At 42.5% G+C, this 20,261-nt stretch overlaps 1 protein-coding gene across 1 annotated transcript in view; it reads right to left on the reverse strand.

The window, feature by feature from the left end:
* PLCL1 (phospholipase C like 1 (inactive)) overlaps nucleotides 1-20,261 on the reverse strand; it is a 246,274-nt gene that overhangs the window by 224,668 nt on the left and 1,345 nt on the right. The window lies entirely within an intron of this gene.

The following is a 20,261-nucleotide window of genomic DNA, read 5'->3' on the forward strand; positions in this document are numbered from 1 at the left end:
GGACGACAGTTCCCAGTAACCTCCAGAGAGCATGGTCCAATGGCCTTGGTGGCCAGAAGATTTCACTCCAAGTCATTCATAGACCACGAACTGGTCTACAAATGATTCTCTTTGAACAGCAATTCAGGAAGTACAGTGATACTGTCTTCAATTCACAGCTGTCCCAAGTTTGTGATTTCCCCCCCTATCTTTGCCAGAGAGACATCAGATAAACAAAACATAAGTGGCATAACTGTGCAAGGCCTTCTGAGAAGTAGGAGCCCTCCCATCAGAAACTACCATCAGTGACCTTTGGTTTTATTGGTAAAATGAAGGCTCCTTCACAGAGGCCGATTCTCACTCTTTCCAATATCTTTAAATTGTTGGAGATGGAAAAGACATTTGTATCAGACATTTTTGATTTTTAATGAATTCATCCAAGTTCTGCTCTGCGAATGACTAGGAACAAAAGTATGCACCTATCTTTAGGTTTCCCGTCCTTGGAAAGAAACTACAAGTGCCACTCTCTCTCTCTCTCTCTCTCTCTCTCTCTCTCTCTCTCTCTCTCTCTCTCTCTCTCTCTCTCTCTCTCTCTCTCTCTCTCTCTCTCTCACACACACACACACACACACACACACACACACACACACACACACACACACACACACACACACACACACACACACACACACACACACCCCTTCTGAATTCTATGCAGATAAACATATGGTCTTCATACACAAATATATTATAGCCAATGGGGAAAAGAATGCAAAATGTATACAGAAAATTCATTTTTTTAAAAAAGAAAGATAAATGTAAGCTTTCTACCACAAACTGTGATGTGAACATAAATCAAAATAAGCATGCAATCAGGAGAATGAGAAATTTGTAGACTGATCTAAGCCTTGCGAAGGGGTCCATGCTGCTGCCCAGTTCCACAGCTGTCCCATTCACTGAATGTCTCTCTTTCGGGGGGGGGAAGTGGGGGAGTGGAAGAGATGCACCCCAAACAGAACCTCTGTATGATGACGGGCTGCCAGAATGGAATCCTGAGCTCTCCTACTAGAGAAAAAAAGGTCTTGCACAAGACCAACCACACATGGGGCTACCAACACATGAACCAAGTAAAGAGCCAAAGCAGACACTACAGAGAGCACACTGTAAGTAGCAGCAGCCCCTTAAATGTTAAAAGCTGTCCGATGTGAGTTTTTCATATTCCCTCCAGCTTGCAAATTAGCTTGTGTTGTTTTGTGACAGGTCAACAGGAATTACACACCAAGTTGGTTTGCATTCCGATAGCCTAGGCGAGGACGCTGGGAGAGGACGCTGGTGGCTAAAACACTGACGTATTTTCTTCTTCTGGTGATGTCCTCCTACCTATACAGCATCTCATTTGATCCCGAGACTCCAGAATCCTTCAGAGCAACATAATAACATACAGATCTCTAGAAGCCAAGCAATCCAAACTCTACAGTCCTGAAATAGGTTAGCTTTTGTTTTGCAGACGGCATGTCCCAGAGAAACAGTCCAGCAAGAGCAGGAAACGAAGACTCCAGCAAGGGATTTGACAGCTTTCTTTTACTGCCCGGCTGCCAAGCCCCACTGCACTCCATAATAATTCCAGAAGGGGGAGGAAAAGCAGGAGAGAAAGAAGTCGGGGGAAGCAAAGGAGGAGTTCAGAAACCACAAGGCCAGTGGAGGATGAAAACAAGTGTTCCAGCAATTAAATCTAAGAAATTAAATGATTTGGACTGTGGCAAAAAAAGAATGTTGTTCAAGTCCCCAGCTTCAGTGAAGCTGCAAGAATCGGGGGAGCACTTGTTTCCAGACTCAAGTAGAGAGAAGTAACTGAGGTATTGCCATATTATCCCGTAACAATGCATGACTGCCAGGTAATCCAGCACAATATGTTGATGCAGTCAAGTGTCGTGTTGCCTTAGCTTTCTTCTACTCAATGGAGGGAAGGGGATGCGTGTTAGCACAAAAAGCAAAGCCCCTAATTCTGAAATCAACTGCTGCAAGCGCTGTCTCTAACGCTATATTTATCTCACTCCGTGATTAGTATGCAAACATCCCATTAACTTCACTAAATGGAATCCTGATTAGAAAGCTAATTCTTCCTGGCTGGAGCAAGATCTGTCAGCAGGTAGAGCATGCACAGCTGCGGAGCACAACGTTTCCAGCAGAGCTGGAAAAAGTTGCTACGTACTCTGGACTACAGCACCCAGCATTCCCAGCCATTATGTAAGTGCATCAAGATGAACACATAATCTGCCTCTTTGTTTCTCAGGCATTCCCAATTCCTCACTGTGGGGAACAGCCAAAGACCCCACTCACTCTCTTTCCTCCCCACCCCCATTGCCTAGACCAGGAAATTGTAGTTGGAATCCTCCTGGTATTGCTTCCACTGGGCTGCATTTATCTATCAAAATCCTTGCTGCTTGGGTGTTGTCTCCAAGCAGGACAGCACCTATACTTTGCCTGTCAACCATGGCAACAGAATTTGCAGTAATTTCATGATCGCTAGGTGGCTCTGGTTTATAATCTGGTTTTATAACACACCGCTGTATGAAAGATTACCAACTCATGAAAGCCAGGACTAGCCGCAGATGCTCTTTAAAGAGGATAAGGGCAGACACCATCACAACCCTGTCTCTATTCAAGCCATGTGATTATGCTCAGGGACAGGTCTATCTCAGGTTTGTATCTTTTGAATCATCATTATAGGCCGCACAACAAGACAGTCTTAAAAGCCTATGCCATCTTGCAATTTGCAAAATCTTGCTATTGTAAAAGGCAGTGTGGAGTAGTGGCTAGAGCACACAACTAGGATTAGGGAGATCCAGGTTGTAGTCCCTACTGAACCAAAAATCAAGAATTCATCTCACATCAGGCAAAGTCTCTGTCTTAACCTCATCTGCCTGGACCAGATGCAATGTAAAGGCCTAATGCAAGATAGCAAACAGAGATAAAATAAATGACTCATTCGAAATCTTACTCACTGTCACCCCTACCCATCTCTCTCTCTCTCTCTCTCTGTGATCCTCAACACTTGAAACAGCAGATGTAGGAACTATCAGAACAGTGAGGATTTTAGTTACACCTGCTGATTTTTGCACAGGCGAAGGAAGTGATCTAAACATTTACTAGCAAGTAAGCCTGGCTGAACACTAGGAATCACTTCCAAAGAAATATCCATTTTTCTCAGGCTACAAAGAACCTATCGTTGTTCAAGCTGCTTGAGTAGTGGTGCACTTATATTGGTACAGACATGCCTCTGTTTGTAAATTCTGGGTAGAAGATGTGATCAACACATGGTAGCAGGTCTGATTCTCTTTTCTCTTCCAGATCAACTCCAGATCCTTCTTTTGAAACTGCTCTGTGTCAGCCACTTAAAACACTTACTAAGAAGACAGCCTATATTCATGTATAACATCACTAGCTGTCAAGGTCTGTTACAATTCAGACATAAATTTACTAGTCAAGGAGCCACAAATGGATCCCACTTCTTGCCACTCAGTGCAATGATTCGTGCCATGCATGGCAACAAACATTCAGAATACTGTAGTTCAATGGGTTTTCTGTGCAATTTCTTGACCTGCTTTGTTCCAGACATAAGCTGTTTTTCCTTCTTCATTTCTAGAGATGGAAAAAAATAGTTTTTTTGGACTACAACTTCATGCTCGCTGTGAGATGGCTGGAAACTATAGTACCAAAAAGTAATTTTTCCAAGCTCTGTGTCAACTTTATATTATTATCATTACTGGCTGCTCTATCTGGAAAAGGAGAAGCAAGCCCACTCAGTGTCTTCAGACTCTACTAAAGCAAGACCAAAATCAGAACAGTATTTTGGTTCATTCACATTAAAGATTCATTAAGTTCTTTCTGCACTGGTACACCCTTCCCGCAGCACAACCAACAATTGCAGGTCTTTTTTTTCCCTTAGTTCATTCCAGATTTCTGTCACATACCTAATTTACCTAAATGCCTAAATTTGCATTAGGTAGGCGGAGTAGAGCACACTCTGTGACTCTGATACTGCCCTCTGTGTCAGATTTTCATCCCCCACCTACCTTTGGGCAAAGAATAAATGCATAACTACAGTTCCACCTTTTTTTTAAAAAAAAGTTCTGTGCCAGTAAAGAAATGTAGAGAATTGACTAAGGGAAAAAAAGAAAAAAATTTAATGGTGTAATGGTACCAAATAAGCAAGGAACGTTTAACTGCCTAAGAGGAAAGTGGGATGGAGGGAGGGAAGAAGGAAGTTATAGAAAGGGTCTTGGTGAGTGTCTACTGGTGGATAAAAAGGGGACGGTGAAAATCTAATGGGAACAACTGTCAAACACCACACCCATATTTTCCATAAAAATTCTTAATCTGGTGCAGAATACTTAATGCAAACTTAAAGGCCAATGTAACCCAGAGTCTCACTGGAAAAGACAATAATGGGGGGAAATGAAGGCAACAGGAAAAGAGGAAGATGAAAGAAGAGATGGATTGACTCTTGAGTTTGCAAGAGCTGAGCTGGGCTGTTGACAACTGGCCTTTTTGGAGGTCACTAATTAATAGGTTTGTTGGAAGCAATTTGCCAACAGTTTCAGATCAGATCAGGAGAGGTGATGCATCCTGTGCATGGGCAGTGCAGACTGTGAACCCAAGCAGAATTCAGTGAGAAGTGTAGCTTTGCTGGACACTTAGTGATCCTGGGGGGAGAACTTTGCTATGAATCTCCATTTTTGTGAACTTGTGTATTGATGTGACAAGAATCTTTCTCCACATCAGAACTCCTATTTGCTGATGCTTTGAACCCAGTTTCCCCTATCTCACATCAGGACTGGTAAGATTAAATGGACTTCTAAAGCCACACCCATGAAACAGTCGGTTTTCATAGGAGATTTTACAATTAAGCATGTAGATGAGGGGTTGTTACTGAAAAAGCAAGAGAGCCAGACTCAAATACTCTGGACTGGCAAAGGAGCTTTCAGGTTTAGAATAGCAGAGCTTCCATCGGTGACTAGCAGGTATCAGGTGCGATCAGGTGCTAGTATCCCTAAATAACTGTGCCCATTGAGGTTCATGTTGTTGCCAGTAGCATCAAGACTCCTTGGTTAGATTCTTATCCTTCTTTTGCATAGCAACTAACAGATAAAGAAATCTGTACCTTTGAACCCGAAAGAAAATATAAAGATCTTCTTTTGTAAAGAAAACAGCACATACACAAAAATGGCAAAATAATGTTTTTCTTCCCCAAATATATTTTAAATGTCCTCTTACAGACACATCATAAAGACTTGGAAGAAAATTTCAATGCAATCAATAGGAGGAAGGTTTACAGCTTCACTCACACAAATGTTGTTTTATGTGTGTGCCAATACACGATGGCTAGAGAGGAAACACTCCCTGCGACCATTCTTCTGACCTCCAAGTAGCAGAACGTGACCAAAATAACAGAACATGAAATATGAAAGACTTAAGATGACCTGATGTGCAGCAATCACAATTTCCCCTTGAATCATCATTATTATCATCAGCTTAGAACTGCAGAGCTGGAAGGGACCCTATGGATTATGGAGTCCAGTCTCTGTCAAGAAGGCGGGGGGGGGGGGAATCAAACTCCCAACTGCTGGCTCCACAGCCAGAAAGTTAAACCATTAAGAAGCTATCCAGCAGTTCTTTTCTGTCCTCCATAATCCAAACAGTTTTATGCAGGAGTCCCAGGACCTCTTCTCACCTTACTCTGGTGTCACAATAATAAATATTAAACATTTTGGACTGTGTTAGCAGAAATTCACACGGGGGGGGGGGTTCCACAAATCTTTGTAGTGCCATTTCCTAAGAACGGCTTCTAAACTGCAAAGAACTCCAAAACTGTGAAAATGCTAGTTTTTTGGAGTAAAACTCCCAGAATTTGCCAGCCAGCATGACCACAGTCAAATACAAACACAACCACCACCACCACCAAATTTTCTCCAGTTCTGCAAAGGCCTAACAGGGTTGGCAGAACATAACAGTCCTTAACCTATACAAGACTCACTGGTTCACATATTATTTACAGCCCACTTAAAAAGTTTGATTGGTGCCCTCTTACTGCCCAACAGAGGGAAAATTCAATCAGCTCACCCTGTGTTTCAGCTATGGATCAGTGGCTACACATTGTCCGAGGTAGTACACACAATAACAGTTAACATATTGTGGTTTTCCAAGCCAGTGTAGCCATCTAAAAAAGATGGGGGAAATGACCACCCACTTTGCAGAGCAATGAACAATGACAACAACAAAAGCCAGATGTATAAACTGCTAACTTAATCAGTTCTTAACTAAAACAGCCCCAAGCAAAGGCTGCCATTGGCAAAAAGAACAGAATGCTACATTTTCCACTCAGTGTTTAAGGATTAACCATATTTGGCTGGTGATACATGCTCTTTGCAATCTCTCTACAAACACAGAGGACGGTGTAGCCCTAGGTAGGGAAGACATCTACACAGAAGCATAAAAACAACACATTTCCCCCCTGAGGAAGGTATAAATCCTTTGCCCTACTTAATTGCCTAATTAGGCACTAAGACATGACAAGTAGCAAGGGTGCTGGGGGCAGGCTGAGAAATGCTGCTGGTAAGATTGGATTAGAGAACTCAGAGCAAGATAGAGCAAGAGACAGCACAGGCAACAAAACAGTTTAAAACTATGCACAGTCATGCCAATGCCCAGGCTGAAAAGAACTGTCTTATAAGGAAATAAAAGCCCTGACTTCGACCATTAAATTCTAAATCTGAGCAGCAAAGAGAAATTGGTGACGGTGCTTCAGTTAAGACTGACATCATTGCTGACCAGCTTTTTAAAAAACAACAACACTAGATTTATGCTAGGACTTCTATTGAGGATGTGTCAGGAGCACTACCTTTACTGACCTACACCAAACCAGCAGCGATGGCTGGTGAAGTGCTGAATGACAAGGACATCGATGGAGCCCTTATAGCCCTCCAGGTGTTTTCCAAATGCATCTCCCACCATCGCTCAGCAATGTCTACACTGATGGGAATTCCAGTCTAACAACATCTAGATGGCTAAAATGTTGTTAGACTACCAGACAGCTCAGTGGTTTAGACCAGTGGTTCTTAACCTTGGGTTACTCAGGAGTTTTGGACTGCAACTCCCAGAAGCCTTCACCAGCAGCTGTGCTGGCCGGGGTTTCTGGGAGTTGCAGTTCAAAAACACCTGAGTAACCCAAGGTTAAGAACCACTGGTTTAGACATCTGGCTGGAGAGTCAGCAGTTAGGAGTTTAATTTCCCACCGGGCCTCCTTGACGGGAGATGCACTCAGTGATCCACAGGGTCCCTTCCAGCTCTGCAGTTCAAAGATGATGATGATGATGATTATAACTAACAGTGGGGCTATCGAAGGAGATATACAAAAGCTACTGAATACATTAGAGCATCCAGAAATAGTTATTTTGATCGGTTGTGGTTTTTAAGGAAATAGGCTCTATTTGGAATGTGATGCCTATATAAACCTCCCAACATTTTAAACCTCACTGGGCCAGCGTTCTCAGGTAGCAGATGCTCGGAAATAGCAGTACCAATCTCTGGGCTGTTCGCCCCGAGGTCCCAGCTAGCCTCAGTTGCCCTGTTTGATGACCTGTTGAGGGAGGCCAACAGGGGAAATACACTCTCGATATCTCAGCGGCCTTCAATACCATCAACCACCGTATCCTCCTGGGGAGGTTCTCCAAGTTGGGAATTTGTGGTCTGGTGCTTGCCTGGCTCTGATTCTTCTTGGAGGACTGCCATCAGAGAGTGCAGCTTGGGGAGAGTGTCTCGGCCCCGTGGAGTCTCAATTGCAGGGTCCCGCAGGGCTCAATTATCTCCCCAGTGCTGTTTAATATCTACATGAGGCCGCTGGGTCAGGTCATCAGGGGGTGTGGGGCTTCATGTCATCAGTATGCTGATGACACCCAGCTCTACATCTCCTTTTCCCCAACAACAGTGGATGCTGTTTCATCCCTTCAGCGCTACAATGGATGCAGATGAATGGACTGAGGCTGAACCCAAACAAGATGGAGGTCCTGAGGGTGGGTGGCCCCGCACTGGTGGTTTAGAAAATTCCCTCACTTTTGGGGGAGTGACTCTCACAATGAAGACTAAGGTTTGCAGCTTGGGGGTCCATCTGGATCCAACACTTACCATGGAAACCCAGGTAGCGTCAGTGGTCTGCACCACCTACTTCCATCTGTGACGGATTGGCCAACTGCGTCCCTATTATGATGGTGGGGCACTCACCACTCTGGTCCATGTGTTTGTGGTCTCAAGATTAGACTACTGTGATGCACTCGATGTGGGGCTAACTTTGAGATTGATGTGGAAACTTCAAATGGTGCAGAATGCAGTGGCCAGACTTCTCACTAGGGTGAGAAAATATAAACATACCTCCCCCACTCTGGCTGCCCTGCATTGACGACCCGTTCGTTTCCACATTGATTTCAAAGTATTAACGATGACGTATAAAGCCCTAAATGATTTAGGACCTCGATATTTAGCAGAACGCCTTCTCCCACCTAGATCTACCCATATCACTCACTCTAGCTCAGGGGCCCAATGCTGAGGGAGGCCCGGAGAGAAAGAACAAGAAACTGGACCTTCTCGGCAGTGACCCCTTGCCTCTGGAACAGTCTACCCCTAGAAATTTGTCTGGTTCTCTCACTGGGTGTTTTTAAGAGCCAACTTAAGACCTGACTCTTTAGGCAGACCTTCCCTCCTGTCAATATTTAATTTATTTTTGCCATCTTGAATCATATTAATGTCGTCGTTTTTATCTTATACTGTTATTGTTTTATGAATTTGTTGTTAGCCGGCCAGAGAAGACTTTGGTCTATATGGACGGGAAGTGAATGAATGAATGAATGAATGAATGAATGAATGAATGAATGAATGAATGAATGAATGAATGAATGAATGAATCCTACTATCCTTGAACATGGAAAAGAATGCTATTCTAACTGGCAGTACTGAAGTAAGGTTCAACCTGTTTGTCCACAGGTGGAATAGAAAAGGGCTGACCTATCCAGATTTTGTTGCACGCTCTTTTTCAGGGGCGAGAGAGTTTAAGCCCTAAACAACAAGGAAAGGTGAGATTGGCATACCAAGGGTCTAGACTGGCCCTACCTATTTTGCTGCCTGAGATGGCACAGCATAGGTGGCATGTGATATACACACGTATCACAGCCACAAGGCAGCACTGTGCAAAGATGAAGGGAATGGCCTATCCATCACAGAGCATGCATTAACTCCACATGGTGTCAATGCGAAAACAGAAGAGTAACTACAAACTATATATTGGAAATGCAACAATATCAAAGAAACACTGCATTCTGAAGCACAAGGGAAAGAGAAGTTATACATGATGCCCAAACTTGAAGTATACAGTGGTGCCTCGCATTACAATGTTAATTCGTTCCAGAGAAATTGCTGTAGAACAAAAACATCGTAAAGCGATTTTAAAAAGCCCACAGAAATGCATTAAAACCTGATTAATGCGTTCCTATGGGCTTAAAACTCATCGTCCAGTGAAGATCCTCCATAGTGCCGTCATTTTCGCTCCCCATGCAGTGAGGAATCCGTTCCAGAAAACAGTGGGCGGCAATTTTTTTTAACCCGGCGGCCATTTTGAAACCACCGATCAGCTGTGCAAAAATCATCATTTTGCAATAATCAGTTAGCGAAGCAGGGAACCGATCATCGCAAAGCGAAAAAACCCCATAGGAAACATCGTTTTGCGATCACTTTGTCGTTATGCGATTACGTCGTAAAACAAAGCGCTCGTCTTGCGAGGCACTACTGTAATAGTCACTGATTGCAGTCCAGAGTGCAATGAAGCAAAGTAGAAAGGTGAAGGCAGTGCAGCTTCTCCCAGTTTTGCAGCCCAAGCGGATATTCTCTGCCTTACTCTTCCTCAATCTGTTACTTCTTGTCATAATTTCATGGCAAAGGCTAGCTCAGAGGAGTTCAGGTTTTGACATACCAGAACCAAAATGTAATGTGAGAAGCACTCTGTTTAACTTATGGTGTGAAAATAGCAGGTGTACATGAGCAGTGGATCTTATTTAAAGATTGGGCAAATTTGGCTATTCAAATGTTTAAAGGAAACCTCTTTTTCCACGAGTCACCCCTGTTCGACAGTGGCATTTTTGCATAACATTCAGCTGCTTGCTTCTAATCTGCATTTACTCATTAATTGCTCTACTGAAGCATAATAATTTCCACTGAGTACGAAGCATATTCAGCGACAAAATTGAAGACTAAGCTAACACAACCTCTAATGGGGAGGAAAAACCCCTTCGTGCCACATAAAGAATGGCACCAATGACCCCTGCTAAAATGGTCAAGAGAGGAGCCATGATTGGGAGCCACTGTTTTAACTCAGTATTCAAAGCAATGCAAAAGGATGGCATTTTACAGAGGGAAGCACATGTGTGTCACAGAGTCTGCAAAAAATAATTGCAAACTTCAGTTATTTAAAATTTTTGCAAAATGTGCATGTTGGGCATGTGTCATGGCATAAGCTTAGAACTGGGTAAGATTTTAAAAGATTAAAATTATATTGCATGCTAGTCCCATCATTCAATTGGGAAAATAAATCTGATGAGTTTTACAGGCTCAAATTTTGGCTAATATTTGTTTGCTCCAATTGCAAAGTGAACTACATTCCTCCACAAAAAAATCTCTTAAGGTTTTCTTGATTTGTCGAAGATCACAACACCTGAACTAACCCACATCTGAAGCAAAGGCATAGACGGTAAGCTCTGTAAACAGAGTGCTTATAAACTACAGGAAGCAATAAGTAGTGATTTCTCTATATGAATGTTATGCTTCACCTTCCTAAAATACCCAGATTTACCCCACCCATTGTTTCTCTTCAGCAGATGTGGCTGTTACTCAAAGATTCTTTCCAAAGATTCCTGCAGAATCTCAACAGATACACAACCTTGGTGTCACTCTGGATGCCACACAGCTTCAATTAAATCAATACAAATTCTGACACGAAAGTCAATTTATTTATTATTTAAATAAATGCAATCACGGGCACAAATGGATAGATAACTGGTTTAGATATCTGGCTGCAGAGACAGATTGGGAGTTCAATTCTCCACTGGACCTCCTGGTAGAAGAGCCAGTCTGTGTGGCCTTGGCCAAGCTGCACAGTCCCAGGGCACCCCAGCAGAAAGGAATGGTAGACCATTTATGAGTATTCTAAATCTAGAAAATCCTGAAAAGGATTACCATAACTCGATGGTATGCAATTATTACAGTATTGTTGTTATTAAGACACACACATTAAACGTAAGTCAATGATGAAAATGCTGTAACTATCTATCCAAGCAAGAATTTCCAAAGGCATGGGGCCTACCACAGAGAAGGTTATACCTCCAGTACTCAATAGTCCAATGACTCTTGCTGTTGAGCCAGGAAATTCAGGTCCCAAAGCTTACTGGCCAGATTCACATGGGGCCTCATGTAAAGTGATCCCAAACAACCTACTGCTTTTGGTATCAACTTCCCTTAAAGAAACAGAGGGCAGGATCAATATTTCTGCATTTCCATGTTAGATGCTTTGCTACTCTGCACAATGCTGATGACCTATTACACTTACATTCCGTTCCGCAGACAATGTATCCATTTGCAGAAAATATGCAGACATTTCATCATAAAAGAAAGCCTTAAATGTGTGGTTTTTTTCTATAGGAAAAGAGTACTTCTTTCCCCCACAGACAAGACCACATACTTGAGGTTTTCTTTTGTGATGAAATGACTGAAGAGCTGCCACAAATTGATGTGATGATTCATGTTTTCAGTATATATACCATTTTCTCAATGTGAATAAAACAACTTCTGCAAGTTTACTAATCCTAATGCATCTAAAAACTGTTTAAAATGCTCAGTTCTGTTCTAAAGAGGACAGATAGAGACAGAGACACAAACACTCCCAATTCCCCTCAACCCTATTTGTCTTCTTTATGGGATTCTGTACACAAGAAATATACCGTATAGTTCTAACTTCCTCCACTATGCATCGAACATTTCCCATATACAGTATTCATATTCAAGGATTTTTATGACACTGTTTCTTTAGAATATTGGTACAAGCAAACAAGGCCTAATATAAACCTTGATATTCTTTCAGAACAATGAAGGTTTTGTATCTCAATATTAAACACTGTTTGCTAAAAATAAGAGTGTATGTTTTGTCAGTCCTCTCTTCTTATCTCTGGGTTCCCTATAATACTTAAGAGCCAAACTGCGCATGCAGATACCAGTAAATCATGTGGAACTCTTTTCCAAACTATACTGCGCAAAACATCAGACAGGGTGGACTCATGCTTGAGGGCTCCCAATTCTTGGATATTATAAAGGGGGATTCCCCCCCCATACAGAAAACTAGTTAGGCAAGGAGACAGTTCAGGCAGCAGAGTATATCTACTCCTTGACATGTCAACGTTTCATGGAACAGAAGTTTCTGATATGTGAGGAAAGCAATGAAAATTCAACTCAACTACAACATGCCATCCTTCTTCCCTGAATTTCAACATGGCATCATCCCAAAAGGGTTGTGCCAAGATTTTTTTTTTATTTTATTTTTTTTTTTGGTGGGGTTCAACTTCCTCAGACTTCTCCATGAAAGCTCACATTAAAATACAGCACTTAAGTCTTTAAGGTATCACAACATTTTTTGTGTTTATTTTTTATTTATTTTTTGACCTGATGTGGTTGCATAGGCTAACATGCCTACCTCTTCTAAAACTGCAATATACTATGCTATGTAAGGCTAGGTGGTGCTTCAGTGCAAAGTTTGAAGTGGCAACTAGAGATGGGCCAGTTCATTCATTTATTGGCTGAATAGGTGTTTGGCACTTCCCAGCCCTGCCTCCTCTGGCAGGTGCTCACTCAGAGGCAGTGTCCCCACTTCCCTGCCACGCCTCCTTCGGGCACCGCCTCTGAGTGGCCACCTGTCAGAGGAGGCAGGGCTGAGAAGCACCAAATACCTATCTGACCAATAAACAAACTGGCACGAACTGCTGAACCAACAGTTTGTGCCCATCTCTAGCAGCAACTCTTCATAAATCAATACATGAAGTACAACATAACAGGAACATAGAGTAAGCCAAACACAGGTTAGGTCTAAATAAACACAGAGCAGGCAAATCCCAGAGGTCCAGCAAATCCAACCTCCCATGTACTCCTGGACCCCAGAGGGTCACACCTACTCTGGAACCCCACTACCCCCACCCCCAAAATTTTTATTGCTATATTTTGAAAAAGTGTCTTTGCACCCTCTAGCAGTAAAGATTTTTTTGCAGAGGAGGCTAAGAATGCTGACAGTCCTAAACCATAGCAAAAGGACGCCATGTTCGCTCAAAAAGGGTGTGTGTGCTTCCAACAAATTTATTTTGTGTGGGGACAGGAAGCATACTAGGGTCCTGGGGAGGGCACCCTTTAGTCAGCAAAGGCAGGGAAATCTGGGTAACAGCAACCTAAGAATCTTCAACTGAAGCCAAGATAAAGTAAAAATCCAACAGATCCACCAAAACAAGGAGAGAGCGCAGTAACAGCCTACACTTCACATACAAATAGGGGACACTGGAGAAATCTGCACCTCCCAACTCCCAATCAAGAGCAGAGCTTGAAAAGTTACTTTTTAAAACTACTGTACTATCCCCATTATCTCCTGCTGGGTGATTCTGGGAGTTATAATCTAGAAGAAGTAACTTTCCCAAGCTCTGATCAATATGTGAAAGAACTATCCTCTATCCTGATTTTTGTGGTGCAGTTCAATACATGTAAAAAGAAGTGGATACCTCAGAAAAAGCACACACACAAAACCAGCATACAATAACATCTTTGTAAAAGAAAATTCCTTTTTGAAAATATGCATCATAGGATAAATACACACAAAACCGCATATGTATATATGTATAGACAATCTTTTAAAAATGCATAAACTTCTGCAGCAACAGAACAAAACAAACTTTGAGGCTGGAAAAATTAGAATTTCATCAAAATCAAACCTGACAGAATCATTGATTTCTACATCTGAATCAAACCCATACTATATAGGATAGCCCAGATTCATTCCAAATTAGCTCAGCATGACCATTAGTCATGTAGTGGTGTGTGCAACAAGCATTGTTCTAGCACTGTTCTTCTGTGATAATTCCCTGTACAGTATTGCTCTTCAGCTTAAAACATAAGAGAGAAAAACTCCCCCTCAGTAATGACTGTAATTACGGATCTTTAATACATTTGTGGTCTATCATGCATTTATTTTTTTAAAAAAATCTGCCAATGCTTTTCTTTACAAAATTGGAGTATTCTAAACAGGATGCCATGTGTATTTTTACAACTTGAAATCTTTCAGAGATTCTAATAAATCAAGGGAAAAAGAAAACCTTTTTCTTTAAGGAAAAGAAAGAAAGAAAGAAAGAAAGAAAGAAAGAAAGAAAGAAAGAAAGAAAGAAAGAAAGAAAGAAAGAAAGAAAGAAAGAAAGAAAGAAAGAAAGAAAGAAAGAAAGAAAGAAAGAAAGAAAGAAAGAACGAACACAGATACATTCCAGGTCCCTCTTTCAGGCATCCTCATACTGCAAACAGCAGAGATAGTTCTTACATTAGGACGAGTCAGGGGCCCATCTCAGGAGGGGTGGTGCTAGCAAACAGAAGTGTGTTTGCCACGGAATTCACTCAGTGCTCCCTTAGTTCACGCTTCTGTCATCAATGTGAAAAAAAGACACACTGTCTTGACACTGGAAAGAGAGCACACTCCAGTCGGCCCCTTGCAACAGAAGGGGATGATGCCATCTTGCCTTCTGCCCTCAGGCACTAAATTGTCTTAAGCTATTCCTGCCTAGCAAAAATCCTCAATATTTTAACTGCTTGGCCTTAGCATCTTAAGAGAGCACACGCTGAATGAAACCAAGCATTAAATTATCTTTTATCAGGAGCTTTTAAAGGGTAAAGGTGTCAGGGAGATAAATATGACTTCCTGAAGCAAAACAGCCTATTAGCAAAGCCCCTTAGATCACTTTCTGAGAGGAGAGGTGCCTTCCAGCTACTAGATTTCCTGTTGGTCGGAAAGAGTTCCACTTAAAGAGCTCAGAGTCTCTCTCCATCCATCCTCAGTTGATCATCCAGCAGGATTACATCAAAGATTGCCAAAGCTGTCAAGAGCAAACTATAAATTACATGGATGCCCATGTATAAAAGCAGAGAAGTGGTAGGATGCTTAACCCTTTCCCTTCTGGTTACATTTCTGCAGGTGACCAACCCACCAGCTCCCTCCACTACTGCTACGGGGTTCCAGCTATAGCTATACAAGAATACACATTATACAGCAGGAATGGGGACTGTGTGGTATTCTCAGTGTTGCTAGGCTACAGCCAGCCCCCATGATATCCATCACCACTGGCTACACTGGCTAGACCTGATGGGAGCTACAGTCCAACAACCCTTCGTAGAGTTACAGATTCCACAGAGTTGCTTGAAAGCTCCCTTCAAAACCAAACCAAAATAAAAAATGCTTACATGTAACAAAAGTTCCCAGTCCAGGGAAGTGCACAACCCAAGCCTTCTTCTAGACATGCTACTTTATTATCAGAGTGGAAGGGATACATGCTCACCTATGTTCTCACAGCATCCAAAACGCAAACTCCTTCTTGCAGACTGAAGTGGTTCAATCCGAGAAAAGCCTTGCTCTTTGATTCTGTTAAATCATACAGGCACATAATCTGCAAGCCTGCTTCATTCTTGAAAGGACCCTAAACTTTCAAGCATCTGCAGAAACACAGCCCCTGTGAGATTAACAATGGAGTTTCAACTTGAAGATCCTATGTATCCTCCAAATGAACAAGTGAAAGATGGCATGCATGGAATGAGAAGTTAATTATAAGAAACTAATTGTCAGCAAATCACACAATAAGCTTCCTAGGGTTCTTTCCTTTAGGGGCAGGGGAGTGGGAGAAGAGAAAGAACTATAGATAACAAAGGATCAGGCAGAAAGATTGCAACCAGATGCTGCCATCCCCCCCCCCACATACACACACACATGCACACAATGCGTTAAGAAACTCCAGATCAAAGTTTGTTCTGTCCTTCATGTTACGGCAGTGGCAGGGAGGATGTCCTGGAACAAAACAGATGGCAATCACAGCACATCACATCTTCTAGCACTTCCTTTCATTCCTAGTTCTGCGCAGGAGTAAGAACCAGTAAGAAGAAGGAAAGAAGAATAAGAAGCTTCAGATCTTTCTGACATAACCACTAAGAACAATAACAATGGGCTTCCTATTCTGGATAAAGGCCCTGGCCATAACTTTATGTACTTGCAAAGTTTACCAACATCACCATCAACAACAACAACCCCTGATAATTAACAAAATATGATCTTCAAGAATTATGATCATTTCTCACTTCTCCACTTCTGAAAGGCCAAATGGCTCCTGGAACTAACTGTAGTAAATAAAACCAACAGATTTTCCAGACTTTGGAAATGCCCTACGAAGTCCTCAATAACACGCAGGTTACAGTCAGGAGCAGCCAACTAGCAGGCAGCCACCAGGAGCCCTCTTGACTTAGTGTATTTGACACAGCAAGAAGAACCCAAGGCAGCTTACCATGTATGTTTCTGTATAAGCTACAACTGTTATGAAACATGAATGGTTTCACCCCTGTGTTTTCATGGCCACCACAAGAAGCAGATGCGGTAAGAGGGTAAGAGAAACTAACTAATGTAATGGCGAACCATTTCAGGAGAGGGTAAGGATTTGAACCGCGTCTATACCCCACCACTTGTGAGGGTCGTCCTCCACCTGCCTCAGGGGGACTCTGTTCTTCAGATCAAGTAATGAGAACACATTAGCCAGATTCAAACCTTCAACATTTATTTCTGCTAACTCTAGTAAAACTTTGAGCGTCAACAAGAATGGAAACTTCCTCTTCCTCTTGGTCCATAAACAGATTTTGGACAATAAAACCCCACCGTTTACATCCCACAGGGTAGGTAAAAGTCCAACCGTGGTGAAAGGACTGAAACTGACAATAGGGGCGTTCTCGCCTCTCCGGCTGCGGCAATTCTCAGTTCCTGGGATTCCCGTGACCCAGGCTCTGGCGTCTTGACATTTCCTCATACTTCTGCCATCGCGCCCCTTAATCTTTCCACACACACACACACACACACCCTTAGGCTTCCTTTTCTCCCCAGTGAGATGGCTTTACTGGCATGACTTCCTGCCTCCTTCTCTCTGCCTCCTCCTTTGGCACCATGAGCGTCTCCCATTTATGAATCCCAGTGATGAGCCAAATGCACTCCCACCCTGGCGGAAGGGTCCTGACTTGACTTTCGTATCCACTTCTCCTGCCTCCACTAACTCCATCTTTGACCCGACCTCCTTCTATACCTCCTCTGGTACTCCCGCCTTTTTGAACATGGTAGTCACCTCCTCCACTAGTTTCCCCACCTTTTCTGTCTCCCTTTTTGGTTCCCCTCTCTCTCTGCCTCCTCTCCCTTTTAGGCTCTTCTGGTTTAGGATCCAAACTTTTCTCTGGGAGAAGGGACTGCACTTGGGCAGGGATACTATCCAGCCTCCCCCCCCCAAATCTCACACCACTACAGAAGCAGAGCAACGCAGAAGGGCTTGGAGGAGTTCCTTTCTCCTTTGTGTTATCGCTCCCAGCATCCTCCACCCCACCCCCCAAATATAAACTTTACCAAATCACAATGAGTAGGTTGCCTCTGGCAAATTATCACACCACGCACTGTAGCATAAAGGGTTCTCACTTTCAAATTGGTTGTGCCAAATGTTCTTTCTCACAACTTAGGCTCCTGGATACAGGCCGTCTCCCAGCATACTCCTTCATATCCAGAAACAATATATTCTTACAGCACATCATAAGAATGTGTCCTTAACAGACATCCAAATGAGTTCAATGCATCTTAAGCAAAACAAAATAAAAAGGGAAGGAAGCATTCATTATTACCCCCCATTAGGTTTATGCTTTAATCTTGTAATGACGCAAAGCATTACTACTTGTGATTTTCAAAGTACAGTAACCCCAAAAGGAAAAGTTCAATGCAATTCATATATACAATAGTAATTTCTCCTGACTCATAACTTTATTTTCCCTGCAATGCTGAACTCTGTATAAAAGAAAACTTTGTTTTTCTTTTACACCACTTTGTAAAAATAAAAACTTTTTACTGTGTTTTTCTTTTCCACAGCTGCAATAGACAGGGAAGATGTCTGCACAAAGAGAAATCTATGGAATGAAAGTATCGGTCTTCAGAGTTTGTGAATATCTTAATCCATATGTAGTGAAAAAGGTAATACAAGATATTTTCATAGTCATTTGGAGCTCCATGATTTCAGTTTCATTACAGCATTGATCATTAATTCTGCATGAAAACTACCTGATAGATGGATGTCTATATACTGTATGTTTCTGTATAGACAAGGACTAGCATTAAACATGCACCACCACTCTGCCTTCTTCTTCCAACTTATCGAAGAGAAAGGAAGGAAGCCTCATCCACCGCAACTGACTGAAAAATCAGGATAACAGTATTTCCTGAGCAAGCCTCTCCAGCCAAACAACTGAAGATTCTTCCATGCTCACATGATCAACACAACACTTGATTAACAACCATCAAAGAGAAGAAAAAACAACTACAAATCGCAGTTCACCATTTAATTGGGAATCTAGTTCAGTCTCCTTTACCACCTCTCAGTGGAAACTCTCAGCGAAAACTCACTGCATAACAGAATTCAATAATTTCTCCAAAATCAAAGCTAGTAACAAACAATATTGGACATGGATGGTTATGTGATGAAATGACTACTAAGAGGGCTCCAGTTACTGGATAATATAGTTAGAGTGTCTGTGTCCCTAGAAGATTATTGATCTTGCAAGTGATTTGAAATCCTAAATCTGATACAAGATTAAGCTGATCTGACATCAAATTGCATAACCTGTGTAGCAGTTGTTCCAAATACCTCAAACCAATGAGCAACAGAAGGGCAGCAGTGCACCAATGGATAGATACATGATTTGGATTTAATCATTGCATCCACTGTATCCAATAATTGTATGCTATCAAGTCAATTCCAACTTACAACAACCCTTTCCACAGTTTTCTAGCCAGGGACTGTGCAGCTTGCACAAGGCCACACTGGCTGGCTCTTCTTGCAGGAGGCACCATGGGGAAATTAACTCCAAACCTCTGGCTCCACGGCTAGGCACCTAAACCACTGAGCTATCCAGACAGCTAATAATGATGTACCATCAAGTCAGTTCTGACTTATGGCAACCTGCATTTGGAAAGTAGAGAATTCTCAGAAGTGGTTTACCATTCCTTTCTTTTGGGAGCATCCTGGGACTCTGCAGCTTGCCCCCAAGGCTGGTTACACAGGCTGGTTCTTCCTTTAAACAAAGTCCTGTAAACAATCCTTTTAAAGAGCTGGCAAACATTGGGAAAGGAGAAATACTGTACAGGGGTATGAGGTAACCAGACAGAAGCAAAATGTTTACCCCCATGTGTCAATGGAGTTTATCCTGGGAGGAGGGAATGTGTCTCTTCTGCTGGTGCTACTCCAAAGCTGGACTGGAAAAAGCATTTATTTAATCGCATAGCATTTTACACAGGGTGGGGCGAAAACCAGTACAGTACTAGCCCTCCATGAAACTGACCTATTGCAATAAACGGAACAGATTAATCACAACAAACGTACTTCCAATTAATTCCAATGGGTCTGCTCTAGGTAGAATTAAGACTGGATTTAGCCCCCTATGTTTCTCCATGTGAACGAGTTAAGAGCCATGCTGTCAGCCACAGACAATTGCCAGCCGGCTACATCTTATTCTTGTGCAGGGATAAAAACTCTCCGAAGAGAGCATTCCGATCTCTCTGTTTGAACAGACTTTGTTTCAAGAACTCTGCTCTTTCTCCTCTGTACATACAGGCATGCTTATAACAAAGAGAACAAGCCACGGGAACCGCTCAGCGCCCGCCAGCCAGCCAGCCTTTGCGATGGATCCGGGGGGGGGATGAGAGGCAGCAGCATGCCGGGTGGGTTTCCAGACGGATAAATAACCTCTCCGTCGAGGACCTACAAACAGGAACGCGTTTCCTCCCGCCCGCACCTTCGCTCCAAAATACAGTAAATAAATAAATAAATTTTAAAAAGAGCGGCCGCCGTTCCTGCCTGAACCTCGAAACAAAACTTTAGAAGCGGGAGCAGCAG

This window comes from Pogona vitticeps, chromosome 1 (genome assembly GCF_051106095.1).
Source record: "Pogona vitticeps strain Pit_001003342236 chromosome 1, PviZW2.1, whole genome shotgun sequence".
In the NCBI taxonomy this organism is placed as follows: Eukaryota; Metazoa; Chordata; class Lepidosauria; order Squamata; family Agamidae; genus Pogona; species Pogona vitticeps.